Below are 20,063 nucleotides of genomic sequence, written 5' to 3'. Positions count from 1 at the left end.
TCTTTTCAAGGAGTATACTCCCTCTTATATAAATATGTCAATATCTTGGTTGTGAAGTACACACTTCACTTGAACTTATATTGTAATTTTCTTCTATCTTTCATAAACTCTGTACACCTTTGAGTGAACAATTGTAAAGAAAAGGGAAAGAAAGTTCTTAGTGTAGGTTATACAGGTAGAGGTTGTGCCAAAGAAGAAGGTCTGATTTGCACATCAGACGGGCTCTTAATCGTAACATTCTGTAACACCCAAGTTCTCAACAAGATTTTAAGGAAACCCTTGTAACCCAATGGGACTAGACTAGGAACAACATCGGTGATCCAAACCAGTATAAAAATACTCTATATTATTTACTTGCTGCAAGTTATCATTACTGTTTGTATGCTTTACTAACGTGCAGGTGAGTCGACTGACTAGAGTAGAAAGTCAATTGAAGGGAATTTTAATTCACCTTCTCTCTTGACTTTTAATTGGTATCAGAGCAGGTCTCACTACTTCATGTTTTTAATCACGCGTGAGCAAAGATTCAATGACACACCGTCAAATTCCTGGCGTGTTACTTCAAGACGGACATTCCTCATACCGACCACCATACTTTAATAGACAACATTACTCTCACTGGAAAGACAGATTTAGAATCTTTGTCTCTTCAAATGATCATCAAGCATGGGTAGTATTCAAGAAGGGCCCGAAGCCTATTCCAGAATTGACTGAAAAAGATGGCACTGAAAAGCCATTTGATCCTGAATCATTTCATATCACTAAAGAACAAGAAGAGGTAATTCAAACTAATGCTAGAGTTATAAGTTTTTTATATTGTTCAGTGAGTGGAGCAGAATATGATAAAATATCAACATGTGAATCTGTGAAAGAAATGTGGGACAAACTAGAAGTAACTTATGAAGGAACTACTAAAGTAAAGGAAGCTCGGATCAGTTCACTTGTAAATGAATATGAGTTATTCAAAATGGCCGAACATGAAAATGTTGAATCCATGTTCTCGAGCTTCAGTAAAATTGTGTGCGAACTCAAATCATTAGGAATGGTGTATTCAAATGCATTACAAGTTAGAAAACTTGTTAGAAGTCTCCCCAAGGCTTGGGAAACTAAATTTGTCATTCTTAAAGATGGAGATCTGCAAAAACTGACATACGATGAACTTCGAGGCAACTTAATGGCCTATGAACAGAATCATATTAATAGGGACAACAAGGATGATAAAAAGAAGAATGTGGCATTTACAGCTGAGACATCTAACATTGGAAAGGAAGTCGATGAATATCAAAGTGAAGGAATGGATCTCATAAATAGTGGAGTCAAACAAATGCTTAGACAAAGAAGACAGAGACCGCAACTGGATTTCAATAACAATTAATTCAAAAGAAATGATGATCGCTGCTACTATTGTGGAAAACCAGGACATTTCAAACAAAATTGTCCAGAACGAAGAAGGAGAAATAATCGAATAAATGAAGAAGCCAGAAGTCAAGGAGAAACATCTGAAAATGATTAAAATGACACCGCCAACATATGTTTCATGGAACTATGTGAAACAAGTGAGGTAAGATCTTTTAATTGTCCATATTGTGATGACTTACAAGAATCTTTGGATATGGTTGATGATGAACTGCAGAAAGTCATTGATGAATACAATAAGATTGCTCAAGAAAACAAAAATTGGCAAATTCTTCTTGAAGAAAGACAGACTGAAATAGACTTACTAGAAGAAAACATGGAGGACGTAAAAATGCAGTTGAACAATATCAGAAAATCTTCTAGTCATAGCTCTGACAGATCTAAAAGATATACTCTCAATTACAGGAGAAGATCTCAAAATTATACCTCCAACAGATATATATCTAATTCTTCTTATATCTTTGATGAAACTTTTGTTAGTTTCTCTTGCTATACTTGTGGTGACTTTGGTCACAAATCTTTTAACTGCAGGAAATTCTCTTCTTGAAAATGGATTTGGAGACCAAAAGTTGTTAATCCTAACCCTCAAAGATCCAAAACTACTTGGGTACCGAAAAGAAATTAATCTTCTTCTTTTGCAGAAGCACGCAAAAAGAACCTATAGAAAGGGAATGTAGGTGTGTGCTCCAGACATAGGTGCAGAAAGAAAGAAAATTTCAAAAATCATAACAAAAAAATGCAGGGTGTTTACAGTTCAAAGAAAATGTAGAATGCGAAGCAGTAGGAGTTGGATTAATGACTCTTAGCTCATAATCAGAAGTATACCTGGTGAAGGGACTTAAACACAACTTGATTACCATCAGTCAACTATGCGATGTTGAAATCAAAATCTCATTCAATGCTACAACTTTCACTATCAGACTATCAATTGGATCTTGACTATGGCACAGAAAACTTGGTCATGTCAGCTTGCATGCCTTGAAAATCGTCTAGATTTGAATAGTCATTTTTCTTCCAAAGGTTAAAAATTTGAAAAGGACCATATATGTGACAATTATCGGTGTGATCACCACAGCATAACAGGTGGTACAATGGAAAAATCGTCCGCCAAAACTATATAAACTTTTTCACCCTTTCATATGAAAATCTCTCATTCACAGCAATGGACAAATATGGGTAAGTTTGATATAAGAAGGGATGAAGAACACTATTATGCACCCGCCAGTTGTGCATTTCAATTTTTTAATAAAAGAGCTTTAAGTGTTGAATAATTTGTTCTTGCTTTTTTTACTAACCCAAGTATGCAGAAGATAGAGTCTATAGATGATGAAACTACTCTGCAGTGAACACTAAGAACCTCCCAAATACTTCTAATCATATTATAGTAGAGAAGTCGACTACTCTAGAACTAGAGTTGACTAGATCAGCTGGAAACACTGGTATGACCAGAGAATGGAGACACGATGTTAACTATACAAACGACGTCATCATGGGGAAACCAACTGATTCACTTCAAATCAAATCTTCATGGAAAAAGCAAGTCTTCATCGCACTCGTCTTTTAGATTGAACCAAAATGTATAAATGAAGCAATGGAAGATGAATCCTAGAAACAAGCTATGAAGAAAGAACTTGATCAATTCGAGCGAAAAAACAAGTGACAAAAATGATAAAAAAAATTCCAGTGGGACTTTCCAAAATTTTGGACCTTTATCTCATTATTTTGAACAGTGAATATTGGGCAGATTGTTGCTACCATTCTTATTCCCAGGAAAGGATTTCTAAGCAGTTATTCTACTCAAGATGTATTTGTTATATATTAGCTACTTGAGAAGTACCGCTTTTTCAATTTAGTGTTATGGTTCAAAGAATACATGTTGAAAAGTTCTGAAGACACAAATCCCGCTACAAGTTTGCCATATGGGTTGCTCATCTCGCGTATTCTATTAGATCACCTCGTGGATCTCCCTATGTTTACACTTAATGCTATTAATGCTCTTAAAAATCTCGTACTTTCTCTAGTATGGAGAATGTGCAAGTAGAAAACAATTGGTTGAAAAAAAAAAGACTTTGTAAAGGCTAGTGCTGAAACAATCATTCAAACAAAATTTTCTGCAGAGTTAGCTATCCTAGTGTTGCAAGACAATAATGAACGTGGTTTGGAGACTCTTTACGTTGATGCTGAAAAGGAAGGAATCTCCGAAGTCAACAAGTTGATTCAGCGAGTTGATTCTCTCAAGTATAGAGTCCTACTCCAGTCCTACCTCTGTCTATTGGACCAAGTATTGATATCTATTATCCTCATAAGTATTGCTCTGTTATTATCTAATATTTCCTTTTTTTATCACTATCCTGTATGTTTTTTCTTTTTGATTATGCCAAAGGGGGAGAATTTGAATTTTCATACAGACAGGGGGAGTCAACACAACAGAGAAGTCATGAAGATAGAGGGAGCTACAGTTCCCAACAGGATATACAAACATCAAGATCAGGGAAGTTTGAGTCTATCCGAGTATTATACTAAATTGTGAATTAATTGTCATTATAAAAAAGTGGGAGATTGTTAACTCCATAGATGAAGTTGATTTTGATAAATGACACTTAAACAGTTATTCATACTCTTCGCAGGTAAAGACATCAAAAAGAGATATGTCTTGATCCCCAAAGAAAACAAAGAAAGGAAAGAAATATTAAGAGCTTCCAGAATCAGTCAATCATATCTTGATTGATATGATGAAATCAAGTAAAACAATTCAAAAGAAAAGGGAACCACGTATGCAACAATAAGAAGGAAAAAAAATATGATCCGTAAATCAAAGGTAGACAGATTCATACAGTCTTGCAACGTTCAATCAAGTCCATCTTGATATGCAATCAAATCCATGATTCCAGCAGACCTGCATAAGGAAGACCAAGTTAAGGGCTGTCTCGAGTAAAGATCTAGAAGATCAGAAATCACAAGAGGAAATCAAGTCAAGAATCAAGAAACAACCCCAAGAGGAAATCCAGTCTGGAATCGAGGAAATCATCACTAAAAGAAAGAACAAGTGATTTTACCATGCACATATTAATTATGGACATGGATCAGCAAATCACTCCAAGTCAAAGAAAGTGATTCTATCATAGTCACATTCAAAATGGATATGTAAAACTAAATCGCCCCATTCAAGGAATCCATCAATATCGTTGATTCAAATACCCCTTGGGTTTTCTTTTCAAAGAGCATACTACCTCTTATATAAACCTTCCAGTATCTTAGTCGTGAAGTACGCACTTCACTTGAACATATATTGTGATCTTCTTTTATCTTTCATAAAACTTTGTACACCTTTAAGTGAACAATTGTAAATAAAAGAGAAATAAAGAACTGAGTGTAGGTTATAAAGGTAAGGTTGTATCGTAGAAGAAGGTCTGATTTGCACATCAGACGGTCTCTTAATGGTAACATTCTGTAACACTCAACAAGCTCTTAAGGAAACCCTTGTAATCCAAGGGGACTGGACTAGGCACCACATTGCTGATCTGAACCAGTATAAAAATACTTTGTGTTATTTATTTACTGCATGTTATCATTACTGTTTGTCTGTTTACTAACGTGCAGGTGAGTCGACTGACCAAAGTAGGAAGTCGACATAAGGGAACTTTAATTCACCTTCACTCTTGACTTTCAGTACTTATTACAACTTTGTCACTAACTAGGACACACTTAAACCCATTCTTAGCGAACAGTGCAGCCAAAACTAAATTCTTCCTAATAGTAGGAATGCAAAAAATGTTGTTCACAGTCAACACCTTGTCGGATGTCATTTTCAACATTTCTTTTCTAGTTCCTGAAATGGTTGTTGTTGTTGTTGTGTTCACGCTAAAAAAGTCTTCATCAAACTCACAAGGAGTATATGTTGCGAAAGCTTCTTTTGCAAAGTAAATATGTTGAGTAGCACTTGAGTCGAGAAACCAGTCGTTGAGATTTCCAACTAAGTTGCACTCTAAGATCATTGCACAGAAGTCATCTGTACCTTCCATATCTTCCGCAATGTTTGTTTGGATTTTGCCTTTGTCCTTGTCCTTTCTTGGGGCACGACAGTCATAAGACTTGTGACTAGCCTTACCACAGTTGTAACAATAGCCCTTGAATTCTCCTTGTCCTGTTATGACTTATGTCAGTTGGACTTTTTTCTCTTCTTGCCTTTGGTAGGAGTTTGTTCAACAATATTGACTCCCTTTATTGTAGAATTCCCACGAGACTTCTTTCTGACGGTCTTTTTATCTTCCTCGATCTTGAGTCGAATCATAAGATCTTCAAGCTTCATTTCCTTATATTTTCGCTTTAAATAATTCTTGAAGTCGCTGCACGAAGGAGTTAACTTCTTGATCATTGTAGCCACCTGAGAATTTTCATTTACCACCTTATCCTCAGCAATCAGATCATCGAAATAAGTTGAAGTTCCTGCACTTGTGATCCAACAGTTTTACTATATGACGTTTCATAGTCTAAAAACTTTGCGACGATAAACTTTTCTAAGCATGCCTCTTCTGTCTTATATTTCTTCTTAAATGCATTCCACAATTCTTTCGAAGTTGTCATTGCACTATAGACATTATATAAGACATCCTCTACATCACTCAAAATGTAGACCTTATATAAGAAGTCTACCTGTTTTCATACTTCAATAATAATAAATTTTTCTATGTCTAACATATCAGCAACAGGCACCGAAGTTTCTTCATTGGTAAATTTCTGCAGACCAAGAGTGATAAGACAGAAAATACTTGTTGTTTCCATCCTTTGAAATTTACACAAGAGAATTTTCTCGATTTCTCTGCTGGTGGTACATTAGTGCGGGTTGGTGCAACAACAACCACCGTAACATTATCCTTTTCTATTTCAGAATCTGTAACAAATAAAAATCGATACAAATGGATCACTAAGCAATAACTTAAATTGCAAACGTAATAGGAGTAGAAACCCACAAAGGTGTTTATCTCCACCAAAAACACAGATAATTTCCTGGAGATTGTTAGGTAATCTGTGTTTAAAACAATGCTACTAATGTCAGTAAACTTTGCACAAATACGAAGTTACCAACGTTTAAATGAACCAGTGAAGAATAGAAATTAATTAACCTAACTAAAATATGTAAAAACGTACCAATCTAAAAAAACATTATGGAAAGAAGATCAAGCACACTGAATGCACAATGTCCCCTTAAGGAAATTATTTGTCTCTAGTATCCAATGTTTGATTTGTAATATGTCCTCCCAGAATAAAATGACCTCAATCACCAATGTATTTATACCCAAAACTCTGGTATCAGTGAGTCACTCAATATCACTAAAGTATACGAATGAAATTTGTGCAGAAGAAAAAGAAAAAATCAGAAATTTTCGTAAGTAAAGGTCTGATGAATTACTTGTATTTATAGCCAAGAGGAACTGGTTCTGAAAGGTTGCAACCTTTCAGAATCCACATGACCATTCATGAAAGTTTGCATTCTTTCAGACGGTCATGATTGTTCCTGAAAGGTACAAACTTTCAGAAGAGTCCTCTCCAACGACAGAAAATTCAAATATGACGGGAAAGTATTTTAAATAAATAGGTCGCACATATCTGAGTCGGGTCAGAATGTTTCGGTTAATTAACTAAGTAATTGAAATGTTTTGGACATTGAACTTAATTTAATTAATTAAATAAAATTAAAACTAAATAATTAAAATAAAACTTTATCCAAAAAAGTAACTCTCGATCATTTTTCAAATCCGAACCCGAATGGCGACGACGACGGAGTGAGAGGGGTCCCTCTTTCCAACCGTTTTAATAACTAATAGAATTGTTTCTCTATTTAAAAACACTTCTAGTTTTTATTCCACCAATAATGAGGGAGAAATGTCTTTTTACTAAAGTATAAGAAGAACTTTTCAAATTCTTCTCTTTTCATCTTCCCTCCATTTCCCATTAACTCTTGCTATATACCCAACAAAAGACTCACAAAACTATTGCAGAATACTCACAGGAGGTTCATTTTCTCTCTGATGTTCTCTATGTTGCTGGTTCACCTATCAATGACGATGAACTTATTGTCAAAATTCTAAGTGGACTTAGCGCTGAGTATAGTGAACTCTCTGCTTGAAAAACGTGCAAGAGAATCTTCTTTGAGCTTTGAAGAAGTATTTTAAAATCTTACAAAACATGAAATTTTCCTAATACTTCAAGATTTGGAAAAGCCCTCCTCTATGATCACAACTGCTATTTCCCAGAAACCCAACATGCCTTTGCAATTCAACAGGGACTATCCTCACTTCAGCAATCAACCATGAAAACCATCTCAGTCTCTGGAATGGAATTCCTACAATCAGCAAACGAACTCCAACAATCAGCAAAATAGGAGACAATATAAGAAAATTTTCAAATGTCAATTGTGCCAAAAGTTTGGTCACACGGCATGTGTTTGTATCTCCAAGGCGCACAAAAATTTCAAAGCTAAGGCTAACTTTGCATCGAGCTTGCAATAATCTCGAAACTCATGAATTTTAGAATCTGGAGCAACTCACCATGTCACTACTGAACCCCACAACCTTGAAGACTATACATGAACTGAAGAAATTTCTCTGTGTGATGGTAAAAAATTTCCCATCACTCATACTGGTTCAAGTTTGATTCAAGCATCTAATACTGCTTTTAAGTGTTCTTACATACTTTTTGCTCCATTAATTAAAAAGAAACTCATTTTTGTTGCTAAGTTTGTCAAGATAAGCTCATATCTAATGAATATTTATTTTTACTTTTGTTGTGGATGACTTGCATACTCTGAAGCCGCTGGTACAAGGCCAGAACAACAATAGACTGTATGAGTTGCCATATCTGCAATCAGGAAACCATCCATTAATCTTGCCTTAATAGTAATCTGGCTACATAGAGCAATAATAAGAAAAGCTTGCAACTCTTAATTGTGTTCTAGCAATTATTTTCTTCAGCTATTTTTGCTTCAATATTCACATATTGTTATGAATGGGTCGAGGACAATATACCAAAACAGCCCAATATAATATAAAGGGGTTATGTGTGGGATCCAAGTTAATAAATAAAACATTCCACGGAAAATAGGCTTAAGCAAATTGTTTAGTAAGGAGTATTTCTATATTTCTATGAGTCTAAGCTTCTAATATCCCTTCTAGTATTTATCAATACCTAGTTCTTAAGTTCAATATTTCTACATTTGTTTTGGGGCTTTTGCTAATTGAATTGTTCCATTTAGTTTCTGGATTTGTAATTGAACTCTAGTTTTATTATAATAGGTTAGAAGTTGGTTATTGTTACATTTATATGAGTTCATTACATTTGTGCTTTGTTTGTTCGTACTCCAAAAGGTAATGATGGTATTAGATTGATTCAGTGGTGGCAACGACCTAGTGGGTTTGATTCTTTGGGCCAAGCAATATTTCACCTGCCTTGGCTTTTCCAAGAAGGATTGGCTACCACTTCCTTACTTCTACCTTGATGGTGAAGCTTTTATTTGGTTTACTTGGTTGCAATGTAACAAGAAATTCTTCATTTGGATACATTTTACGAAAAAATTGCTTGTGCAATTTCCTCAACGAACCTTCACAGCTTCGGTGAGTATGACAAATACTTCATGCACCTATTTTGACTATGTGCGCTATGCAATATTTGTACCTCTGGTAACCTTTGCCTATGCAGTTGTTGGTCTAAGTGATGTCACACAATCATCTGACTTAGAAGATGCCTTTACAAGTGGTAACACGGAGGCAGAATATATACTCAAGAAATTGCCTGAGAAGTATACCAATGTGGATTTCTTGGCATTGATTATCGGAAGTTATGATGAGATTGCAACTGTTGAAGGCCTGGGAACTCCTCAAATTGGGAATGCAAAATCATTTGGAGCATATTTGGTACATGAACCTTCTTCCATTACCAAAGGCAGGCGTTCGATGAAATTTCACACACAACTGGGAGCTCTGACATTCCTAAACCTTCTGATAGATTGTGCAAAGATGTTAGTATGCAAACCAAGGTCCCTACTTCAGTGTTAAATGATACGAAGGATTTAATAACGTGGAAGGAAAATTCACTAGATAATGTAGATTTGTTTGACACATCTCCTCAAAGGGATGCATCTGGTACTCTGGCTCTTTTTTTTCTAAGAAAGGAACTATGTCGAATACACGTTTGCGAATTACTGACATAGTCTATCCAATGGTAACTCGGCTACCATTGTTAGTTCCTCTTTTTGGTCGTGAAGTTATGATACCAAATGGACATCTCAAACAAGCTATGCAAATGAGGTACGTAGTTCCTAGCTCTCTTGGTAATGCTTCTCCTAAATGAAAAAGTGATTTAGAGACCTTTAAAGTTGGTACGGAAGTTTGATTTCTTGATAAATATTTTTTTGGAGAAATGATAGTGCCATATCGACAACTGCTACGCATTTTGTGGGATTGCTTCTTGCCGCTGAAAATGGAAAATCTATTGAGGGATTAAATGGTCAATATATTTTGAGTCAATTTCCATTTATTCCTGTCGCTAATTTTCTTATGCTTATTATACCGTTCGGTAACTACAGTGGATTTTTGTGTGTGGGATGCGGGAATAGGTTTCGGGTGCATGGCACTTACAGGTTATATAGAGAACATGGAGGAACTACTACTTCTGGGATGTATTGACATATCACTTATTTGCGTATTCAAATCATATATGTAGACTGTGGGATACCGAACAACAAAGGAGTGTAAAGTCCTACTGGTTCAAGGGGTTCTCTATTGTCAACAGCTGCAATGCATTAACATGTCCTTTAATTGCATATTCCCATGTCTTCGCTGAATATTATGCAATTACACATGATATTTTCTTGTCCAACTTCCAGAAAGCATCAACCTTCCATCTTAGCTATACCACTGCTATTTTTGGCATGGTACATGTGTGGGAGGTAAAAGTATAAAGAAGTTTATATAAGGTAAAGGTTCTACAATATGCTGGTTACACACTTTATGAAGTTATTGAGAAAGTAGAGTTGACTGCATGCCATAGATTACGCCATGTCTTAGGTAATGCGTTAGGTTTTGTTATCCTCATGAACAAATGTGTGATTGCATTGAAATTTATAATCCGGAAGAGTTTTATTGTAAGTAAGAAAGAACATGGTTGTAGTTGGTTGTTAGCAGTTCTAGTGGATAGAGTTGGTGGAAGAATAGCTTTTACAACTGTTGTTCAATACTTCGAGGTAAATAATTTTAGACCTCCTTTTGATCCTAGTAGCAACCTTGATGAAATTCTCAGCATCCTGTTATCTGACACTACTACCTACATTTTGGTCAATTATGCGAATATTTTATTTGATAGAAATTGGATTAATTCTAACGAAGAATGCAATGAGTAGGGACTTACTTCTCCTATTAGCCATTTCAGTGAAGTGCTGCTATAAAATATGATAAAGATTCTTAATGTGGCTGCCAATGGTGTTTCAACAAGTTTGGGTGATATCATTAGGCGTATTTCTCTTTTGGATACAGCTCATATTAGTACACATCTTTATCATGTTAATCAGCGTCTAAGCAAGACTGATGCAACCATGTCTACAATACTCCAGGCTGCCAATCAAGTTGCTTCGTTGTTACTTACCAATCTAACTATACTAGTGGATGCTCATGCTTATTGGAACCTTGAGGACAAGGTTCTTTTTGGAGTCGGGGTGTTGTTATGAATGGGACGAGGCTAGTTATATCAAAACAACCCAATATAATATTAAGGGGTTACATGTGCGATCCAAGTTAATAAATACCACATTCCAGGGAAAACAGGCCTAAGCTAATTGTTGAGTAAAGAGTCTGATTCCTCTCATAGGCCTCAGCATCCTATTATCAGACACTACTACCTATATTTTTGTCACTTATGCGAATATTTTATTTGATAGAAATTGGATTAATTCTAATGAAGAATGCAATGAGTAGGGACTTACTGCACCTATTAGCCATTTCAGTGAAGTGCTGCTATAAAATATGATAAAGATCCTTAATGTGGCTGCCAATAGTGTTTCAACAAGTTTTGGTGATATCATTAGGCGTATTTCTCTTTTGGATACAACTCATATTAGTACACATCTTTATCATGTTAATCAGCGTCTAAGCAAGACTGATGCAACCATGTCTACAATACTCCAGGCTGCCAATCAAGTTGCTTCGTTGTTACTTACCAATCTAACTGTACTAGTGGATGCTCATGCTTATTGGAACCTTGAGGACAAGGTTCTTTTTGGAGTCGGGGTATTGTTATGAATGGGACGAGGCTAGTTATATCAAAACAACCCAATATAATATTAAGGGGTTACATGTGGGATCCAAGTTAATAAATAGCACATTCCAGGGAAAATAAGCCTAAGCTAATTGTTGAGTAGAGAGTCTGATTCCTCTCATAGGCCTCAACAAATTGTTGAGTAAACAATCTAATTCCTCTCATATCCATTCTATGAGTCTAATCTTCTCATTTCCTTTCTATAGTCTATCAATCCCTAGTTCTTACGTTCAGTATTTCTATATTTCTGTTTGGGCTTTTGCTAATTGAGTTGTTGCATTCAGTTTCTGTATTTGTAATTAAGCTCTAGTCTTATTATAATAGTTGAGAAGTTGGTTACTGTTACATTCAAATCGAGTTCATTACACATGTGACCATAACAAGAATGTTCTCCAAGACTATTAATGCGAGAATTGTGTCCATCCACCAACACGGTTTCTACTTTCATCGGACAGTTATATATATATCATATATCATATATTACTATTAATGGAAACAAAAACAGTTGAAAGTTGAAATACAATTTTGCCCCTACACTAGATTAAAATATTATAAATTTTTAGTTAGTACATGTTTAAATATTAGTGATCATCAATTATTACATTGAGTAAATTGAGAGTTCATGTGTTCAAAGGAGGATTGTTTACTCTTCCAGATTTTAATGGAGGTTCATTGCATATATTTAATATTCTTAAAGTTGTTCTCTTTTATCTATTTTGGCCCTTTTAAACCTTCAAATAGGAAAAATTTTATTATGTATGAAGCACAACTTACACTAGTTGTATGAGGGAGTACTTTATTATTATTAAATTTGGACTCATGGAGCCTACACTTGATTTTTCTTCTTTGCCTCTTATTTCTCTTTCTTGTTTTTTTTTTTCCTCTTTTAATATCATTTCCTTTTTTTTCTTTAAATTTATTTATTTTGAATTGTACTGTATTATAGATCCATCTTACTAAATTAGTCTTATTAATAACATTTAAAAAAATTATGTTAATTATTAATATCTTATGTAGTTATGATGTGGGATCTGCAATTTATTTTTCTTCTTTTTCTCTTATTTTTCTTTCTTTGTTTTTCTCTTTCCTCCTTTTTTTTTCTAAACTAACTTAATTACTTTAACATTTTCTACATATTTAAATAATTATTTTATCTAATTATTCTAGTCGAATTTTTAAATTTTTTTTATTTTTTCATCAATTCAAAAAGGCACGAGCATTGTCACACACCCCTATTTTTTCCCTCAAAATTGAAAATCTTGTTTTAAAAGAAAAGAGTTTTTCCAATTAAAGTGACATTTTGAAAAGGGATTATTCTATATTCAGAGTCACAACTTGGAATTGAGTTATGGTGTTCCAAGTCACCTTTTTGGTTTAATCCCTAATCAAAAGGAAATTACTCTTTGTTTAGACTGCGAACTAGAAATTCGGGTAAGGAATTCTGTTGATTGAGTGGAAGGTATCAGGCATCCCTCGAGTCCCGTTGTTCTAACACGGTCGCTTTATTGACCTCTATGATTTAAACTAGTTTTGAGTATTATATTATTAAAACAAATGTATTTATCCTCATTCTTTGATTTATCTTTAACATATTTAATATTATCCTATTTTTATAAGCATGTGAAGTTTTTATACATTATTATTATTTATTTATTTTATTTATATATTTATTTTATTCTTTCAACATTTGTTTGCTTCTTAATTTCTCTTTTTTATTTTTTATATTTTTTATTTTGTTTTTTTTAATTTTATTTTTGTTTCTCTTTCTTATTATTTTTTGTACTAATTTTTCACTTTTTTCAAACTTTCCTTATATTTTTTATTTTTACATTAATTTTCTTCTTTTTCTTTTCTTACCCTTTTTAATAGTTCCTTTTTTTTCTGATAATAATAAAATATTTTATCATATTTTTTAACATCATACTTTTTCTTTTCATTTTAAAGTATTTTTTAATTTTTTAATTTTTTATTTTTTTTGTCCATTTTCTCCATTCTTTTTATTATATTTTTTTTGTTTTTTTTATTCTTTTTATTCTAATTCGAATGTTCCTTCTTCACTACTTCTTTTCTTCTTCTGTTATTCACCTATTCTACCTCTTTTCCTTATTCCATTTTTATTGTTATTATTTTTAATAGCATCCAAAAATAATAATGTAAGACAACACACATAATATAATATAAAACATAATTTAATCCTTTTCTAAACACAATCAAACAAAGAATTCATTCAAATTAGTAAGACATGAATATAAAATTTGGATAACTACACATATTATCATTATAAATTTAACATCTTTACATAATAACTACACATATTATCATTATAAAACTAAATATGTAAAACAAGAACAGACTTGGACAATAATTTTACTTAAGGATGAAATAAACTATGGGTTATTTAATATGAAATAAACTACGGTTTGTCATAGCAATTTCACACTAATTATAACTATATAAAGGATTTAAACATAAAGTTGATATGAAATATTTGAACATACTTCATATAAAAATATAATGGTTTAACCATATGTGAAATTTGACAACTTCAATATATTGCAATCAATGCTTGTATAATCATGATATTAAATTATACAATAAAAATTAAATGGTACCTCTTGCGAAAATTTCACCAAAAGAAAATAATCCGAATAAGGAACCACGAACTAGAAACCACGAAAGTAAACCTCAACTTTAACTTTTGTTTGTGAGTGAGAGCAAAATATGAGTATATTTGCTGATTTTTTTTGTTTGTAGGTGATTTTATTCTTTTTTGTGTGTGTGTTTTGTTTTTTCCTTTTTACGTTTTTCTCCTCTTTTCCTTTGTACAACTTTTTCTTCCTCTCCCTTTTCTCCTCCCATTATTAATTTATATATAGTTATGTATATGTGTATACATGTGTATAGAGATTAGTGGAGTGGGGTGTGGGGTGAGTGGAGAGAAATGGTGAAGTGGGGTGGGATAATGGGTAGGTTAATTTCTTTTTAAAAAAAATTGTTACTAAATGAAATAATAATAATAATAATAATAATTAAGAAAAATTAAATAGCTAGATTAAAAAAATATAAAAATTAAAATCACTAATTTATTAAAACTTTGAATGAATAAATAAAAATTTACCTTAAAGTGTGATTCTAGTTTTTGTGGTTTTCATATCTTTTAAAAATAAGCTTAATAAAATAAGATAAAAGTCAAAATATTTATAAAAAAATATTTAAGCTCTAAAAAGGGTATAAAACTTGAATTCGATCAAAAATTACGTGTCTACAAGCATACAAAAGTTCAACTTAATTCTTTTAATGATCACTTATATCATAAAATTTGACCACTAAAATTATTTCTATTTCTTTTTTTCTATTTTTTCGTTTATAGTACTTTAAAAATTTCCACCTTTGTATTTCGTATCATTTTAATTTTTACTTTCAAAATTTATCTAAAAATTATTTTTACTTTATTTGAAAATTGATATTTGATCATGAAAACATGAACTACAACTTTTCAACTTGAAGGTGTATTCAAATTTGAAAAACATGTTAGTACATATGTTTTAAAACTCATTTTTCACTTTTGATATTATATTAAAGTACATTCAAACATAAATATTATTTCAAATATTCTTTTATTAAAATAAAACATACTTTTATTAACAACGGTTGCTCCATATATTTCAAATATAGTAACAAACATATTAAATTCTACAGTCAAGTGCCAAATATATTATTAATTAGTTTAATAATTATTTTTTTTAAAATTATGTTAATTATTAATATCTTATGTAATTTTGATAAGAATTTTATTTTTTAAAAGTACTTTTTGTTAAAACAAACAAATAATTTAGGAGAGTAACTGAATACTTTTATATTAAAATAATTGATTTTTTATGTGTTTTGTTTAACAAAAATACTTTTTAAAAAACAAAATTTTAATCATAACTACATAAGATATTAATAATTAACATAATTTTTATAAATGTTATTAATAAGAATAATTTAGTAAGATGGATCTATAATACAATACAATTCAAAATAAATTTAAAGAAAAAAAAGGAAATGACAAAAAGGATGAAAAAGAAAAACAAGAAAGAGAAATAAGAGGCAAAGAAGAAAAATCAAGTGTAGACCCCATGAGTCCAAATCAATATATATTTATATAAACGAGGATCTTCATTCCGCCTATGTAGCATGTCTCAATGATCAGAAAATTATTTATTTTATTTTTTTAAAAATTGGACCTTTTTAAAAACAAAATCATACAATAATATTGTATATATATATATATACATATATATATATATATTGCTATTAATAAGTTACTTAATGAGCATTACACCTCCTAACCTTTTAATAATAATATATATAACTCCTAACCTTTTAGTTTAATAATATATATAACTCCTAAGCTTTCATATTTTTTGTTGACATCCTTTGAATGGAGCAACGTCGCGGTTACTTAATTAAAAAAGAATTTAGTTAAAAGAATTTTAAAACGGGTAATAGGAAGTTAAAGGGAAAAGGGATTAAAGGGAAAAGGGTGTAAAATGAGTTTAAAAGGATTAAAGGGAGTCGCCACCTAATTTTTTTTGGAAAACTAGGAAACCGATTAATTAATTAACTTGAAAGAAGTCTACGAAACAAATTAGATTCTACGTAAGGGGTTCAAGTTATTCCGAAGGGAGAGGTTAGGCACCCTTCGAAATCCACAAATGTGGGTCCCGATTGAGTTCGTTTTTTTTTCACATTGAGGAGGAAAATAAAATAATATACAAATATAATAATCATGCAACATACACAATAAAATAAAATAATAATATCGGCCTAAGGTTTGCCTAACATCGATATGTATAAAATAAACAATAGTACAATATAATTCGAACTTCGTTCAAATAGCTTCAAGGAAGCAAGTCTTGGGTACCTGTAAACACACTTAGTAAAAGTGTTAATAATAAATAAATATGAATAAAATTAAATATAAGAAATAACAATTTAAAAAATAAAACCTATCTTATTAACATGGGAGACCTTGGAAATCGACGGTAATTTCTTCATCGACCAATTTAACAAATAAACATATATGAAATTAAATTAAATTTCCGTCTTTTTAAAATAAGGGGACCTCGAAACCCGACGGAAAGATTTTTCATTGGTCAATATCAACTTATAAAAAAAAGTTATGAAACTAATGCAAATCAATTTAAAGGAAAATGCAATAATCAAATGATAACGGCATAACAAAATTATAATTATAATAATACTAACTAACGCCACTGCTGGACATTAAATATTGCTCTTAGAGTAACTAAAATAAATTAAGAATAAAGGATAAATTAATAAAATAATTACACAAAGTTATAAAAGAAATAGAAAAAGAAACACACTAAATATAGCAAAGAAGAAAGATACAAAAATAACATAATGGTGACAATATTAAAAGTGTTTGATGAAAAATAAGCCAAATAAGTTAGTGGTAATCATTTAAAGGAGAAAAATAACGTTGGTGATAATTGAAAGTAGAACGCGACAAAACAAATTGTCAAACTCATAATACAGATAACTAACCATAATAATAATAATAATAATAATAAGAATAATAATAATAATAATAATAATAACAACAAATAAGAGACTTAACAATCGAAGAAAACAAATAAGGTCATAAAATCATAACAACACCCATTAGCAATATAAAAATTAACCGAATAAAGTATATAAATAAAGACGGAAGACACATAATTTAGACATAAAAATTAATCACAACTAAGTATGATATATAACAAATCACACCAAACAAAACATTAAAAGAAAATGGGTGAAACATTTGAAACAATATACGGTAAAAATGGAACAAAAGCAAAGTAGTCATGGTTAACAGAGACAAAACTATTTTACCTTTTTTCCAGTAAAAATCGGAGATGGAGCTCGCTGCTCAATTGTTGTTGGGTTAGGCAGCGAATTTCAGGTGGATTTGGTTGAATTTCGGCATAGTTGTTGTTGAGGAAGATGGAGAGGGTGAAGGAGATGTCGCCCACCATAGTTTTGATGAAATACATGCACAATGGAGGATAATCGTGAAAGGGGAGAGGGGAGAGGGGAGGCAGTGAGTATGGTTCATTGTTTAGCTTCGATTCATCAGAACTTTGAGCCCCTCGTTGGAGCAAACGAAAGAGGAAACGGGGGTGGGGTTTCTCCATTGATCTGGCGGTATGTGGTGATGCGATGGTGATGTGCTTTTTGGTAGTTTTGGGTGGTCTAAAAGGTCATTTCCGCTGGTTGTTGAGTTGCAAAATCATGCTGAAATTCATGGTCATTGTTTTTGTTATTCACTAGTTCGAAATGTGGTGGCAATATGGGGTTATTCCAGCCGAGGTTCTGGCCAGGGTTTTGATCAGAAAAGAGAAAAAATCGCCAAAGGGGGTTTGGTGGTATGGTTGTGTTCTTGGAGAAAAGAATAGGCAGTGAAACGAGGAAAGAAGAGAAGAGGGGTGGGTCAACCAGTGGGGTATCATTTTGGTGGTGACTGGTTGGAGTTCCGGCAAAAATTTGCTGGAGAAAAGATAATGAACTATAGAAATATTAAAAATCTGAAAATTGAAACCCCAAATTCTAAAATTAATTTACCACCAAAAACTTAATGGACCAATTATTCCATATATGGGGAGTTGAAAACTATGGGCCCAAGTTATGAGCTTGAGGTTGTGACCCAAAAATTATCGATTGACAAAATATCTGTGTATGTAAATTGTATTCTAATTTGAATGAATTTTTAGACTGCGCAGAATATCAAAATGAATATTAACAATGTAACAAAGAAAAATGAATATGAAAAATGTAATGAATGTAATCAATTATATGTAAAAAATACAATTTAACAGAAATAATGATTTTATAAGAAATGAAAAAATATTTGAACATCTGGCTGTGACAAAATAATATATAAACATAACAATTAATAAAAATCCTAATACTTTGAGAAAAAGAATGATTATCAACAAATTTCATTAAAATGACAAAAACATATATTTTGAATTATTTAAAATAAAATACTCAAAATGTATTTATTTTAAAACTATCAGCAGAAATTTGGTGTCATCTACTTGCCCTTTTGTTTGATTAGGATCGATGAATGAGATTTTGGTCAAACAAACTTGACGAACCCAAATTTGGTTTGATAAACTTTGAACAAAAAATGATACGTAGAGCTTTTGAGCAAGACCCCACGTCTGTCGACTGGGCAGAAATTAATAAACAAAAGACAGAGATTGATTGTAAACTGAGAAAATTCACATACCTTTGATGTTACTTGAAAAATTGCATAATGAAGCTGGTGTACCTTTTTGAAAGGAGGATGATGTGAATAACATGTCACTTTGAACAAGGTGACAACCCAATGCGTCTCTTTGAAAGGCGGACGATCCAATTTGAACATAACGTGTCACTTTGAACGAGGTGACAATCCAACATATCTCTTTGAAAGGCGGACGACCAAACTTGAATCTAACATGTCACTTTGAACGAGGTGACAACCCAACGTGTCTCTTTGAAAGCGAACAATGCAATTTGAACATAACATGTCATTTGAAGGAAGATGACAACCCAATCTTGAGCTTAGTGTGTCATTTGAAGGGACATGACAACCCAATCTTGAACTTAACGTGTCATTTGAAAGGAGATGACAACCCATTCTTGAACTTAACGTGTCATTTGAAGGGAGATAACAATCCAACATGTCTCTTTGAAAAACAGACGACCCAACTTGAACATAACATGTCATTTGAAGGGAGATGACAACCCCATGTGTCTCTTTGAAAGGCGGACGATCCAATTTGAACTTAACGTGTCATTTGAATGGAGGTGACATTCCAACGTGTCTCTTTGAAAGGCGGACGATCCAATTTGAACATAACGTGTCACTTTGAACGAGGTGACTACCCAACGTGTCTCTTTGAAAGGCGGACAACCCAACTTGAACTTAACATGAATGGCGTATCACAAACTCTGCAACATGAATGTTAGTAGCAAATATAACATAAATTATATAAACATGACCATATGAATAAGGTATTAACCAAGATACGATTCAAACTTAATATGTCACGACCCAAAACGGGTCGCGAGTGGCACCCACACTTATCCTACTATGTGAGCGAACCAACCAATCTAAACCCCAACATTTCAACCATAATAAACGAAATATAATGCGGAAGACTTAAAACTCATTAATGAAAATCGATTAAATAACTTCTAAAAACTCAATACTTATTGTTCCCAAAAACTGGAAGTCATCACCACAAGAACATCTATCCTCAAATTACTAAATCTAAGAATATCTAGGAAGCTAAAATAAATAA

The sequence above is a fragment of the Solanum pennellii genome, chromosome 5, assembly GCF_001406875.1.
Source record: "Solanum pennellii chromosome 5, SPENNV200".
Lineage (NCBI taxonomy): Eukaryota > Viridiplantae > Streptophyta > Magnoliopsida > Solanales > Solanaceae > Solanum > Solanum pennellii.
This window is presented reverse-complemented; position numbering follows the sequence as displayed.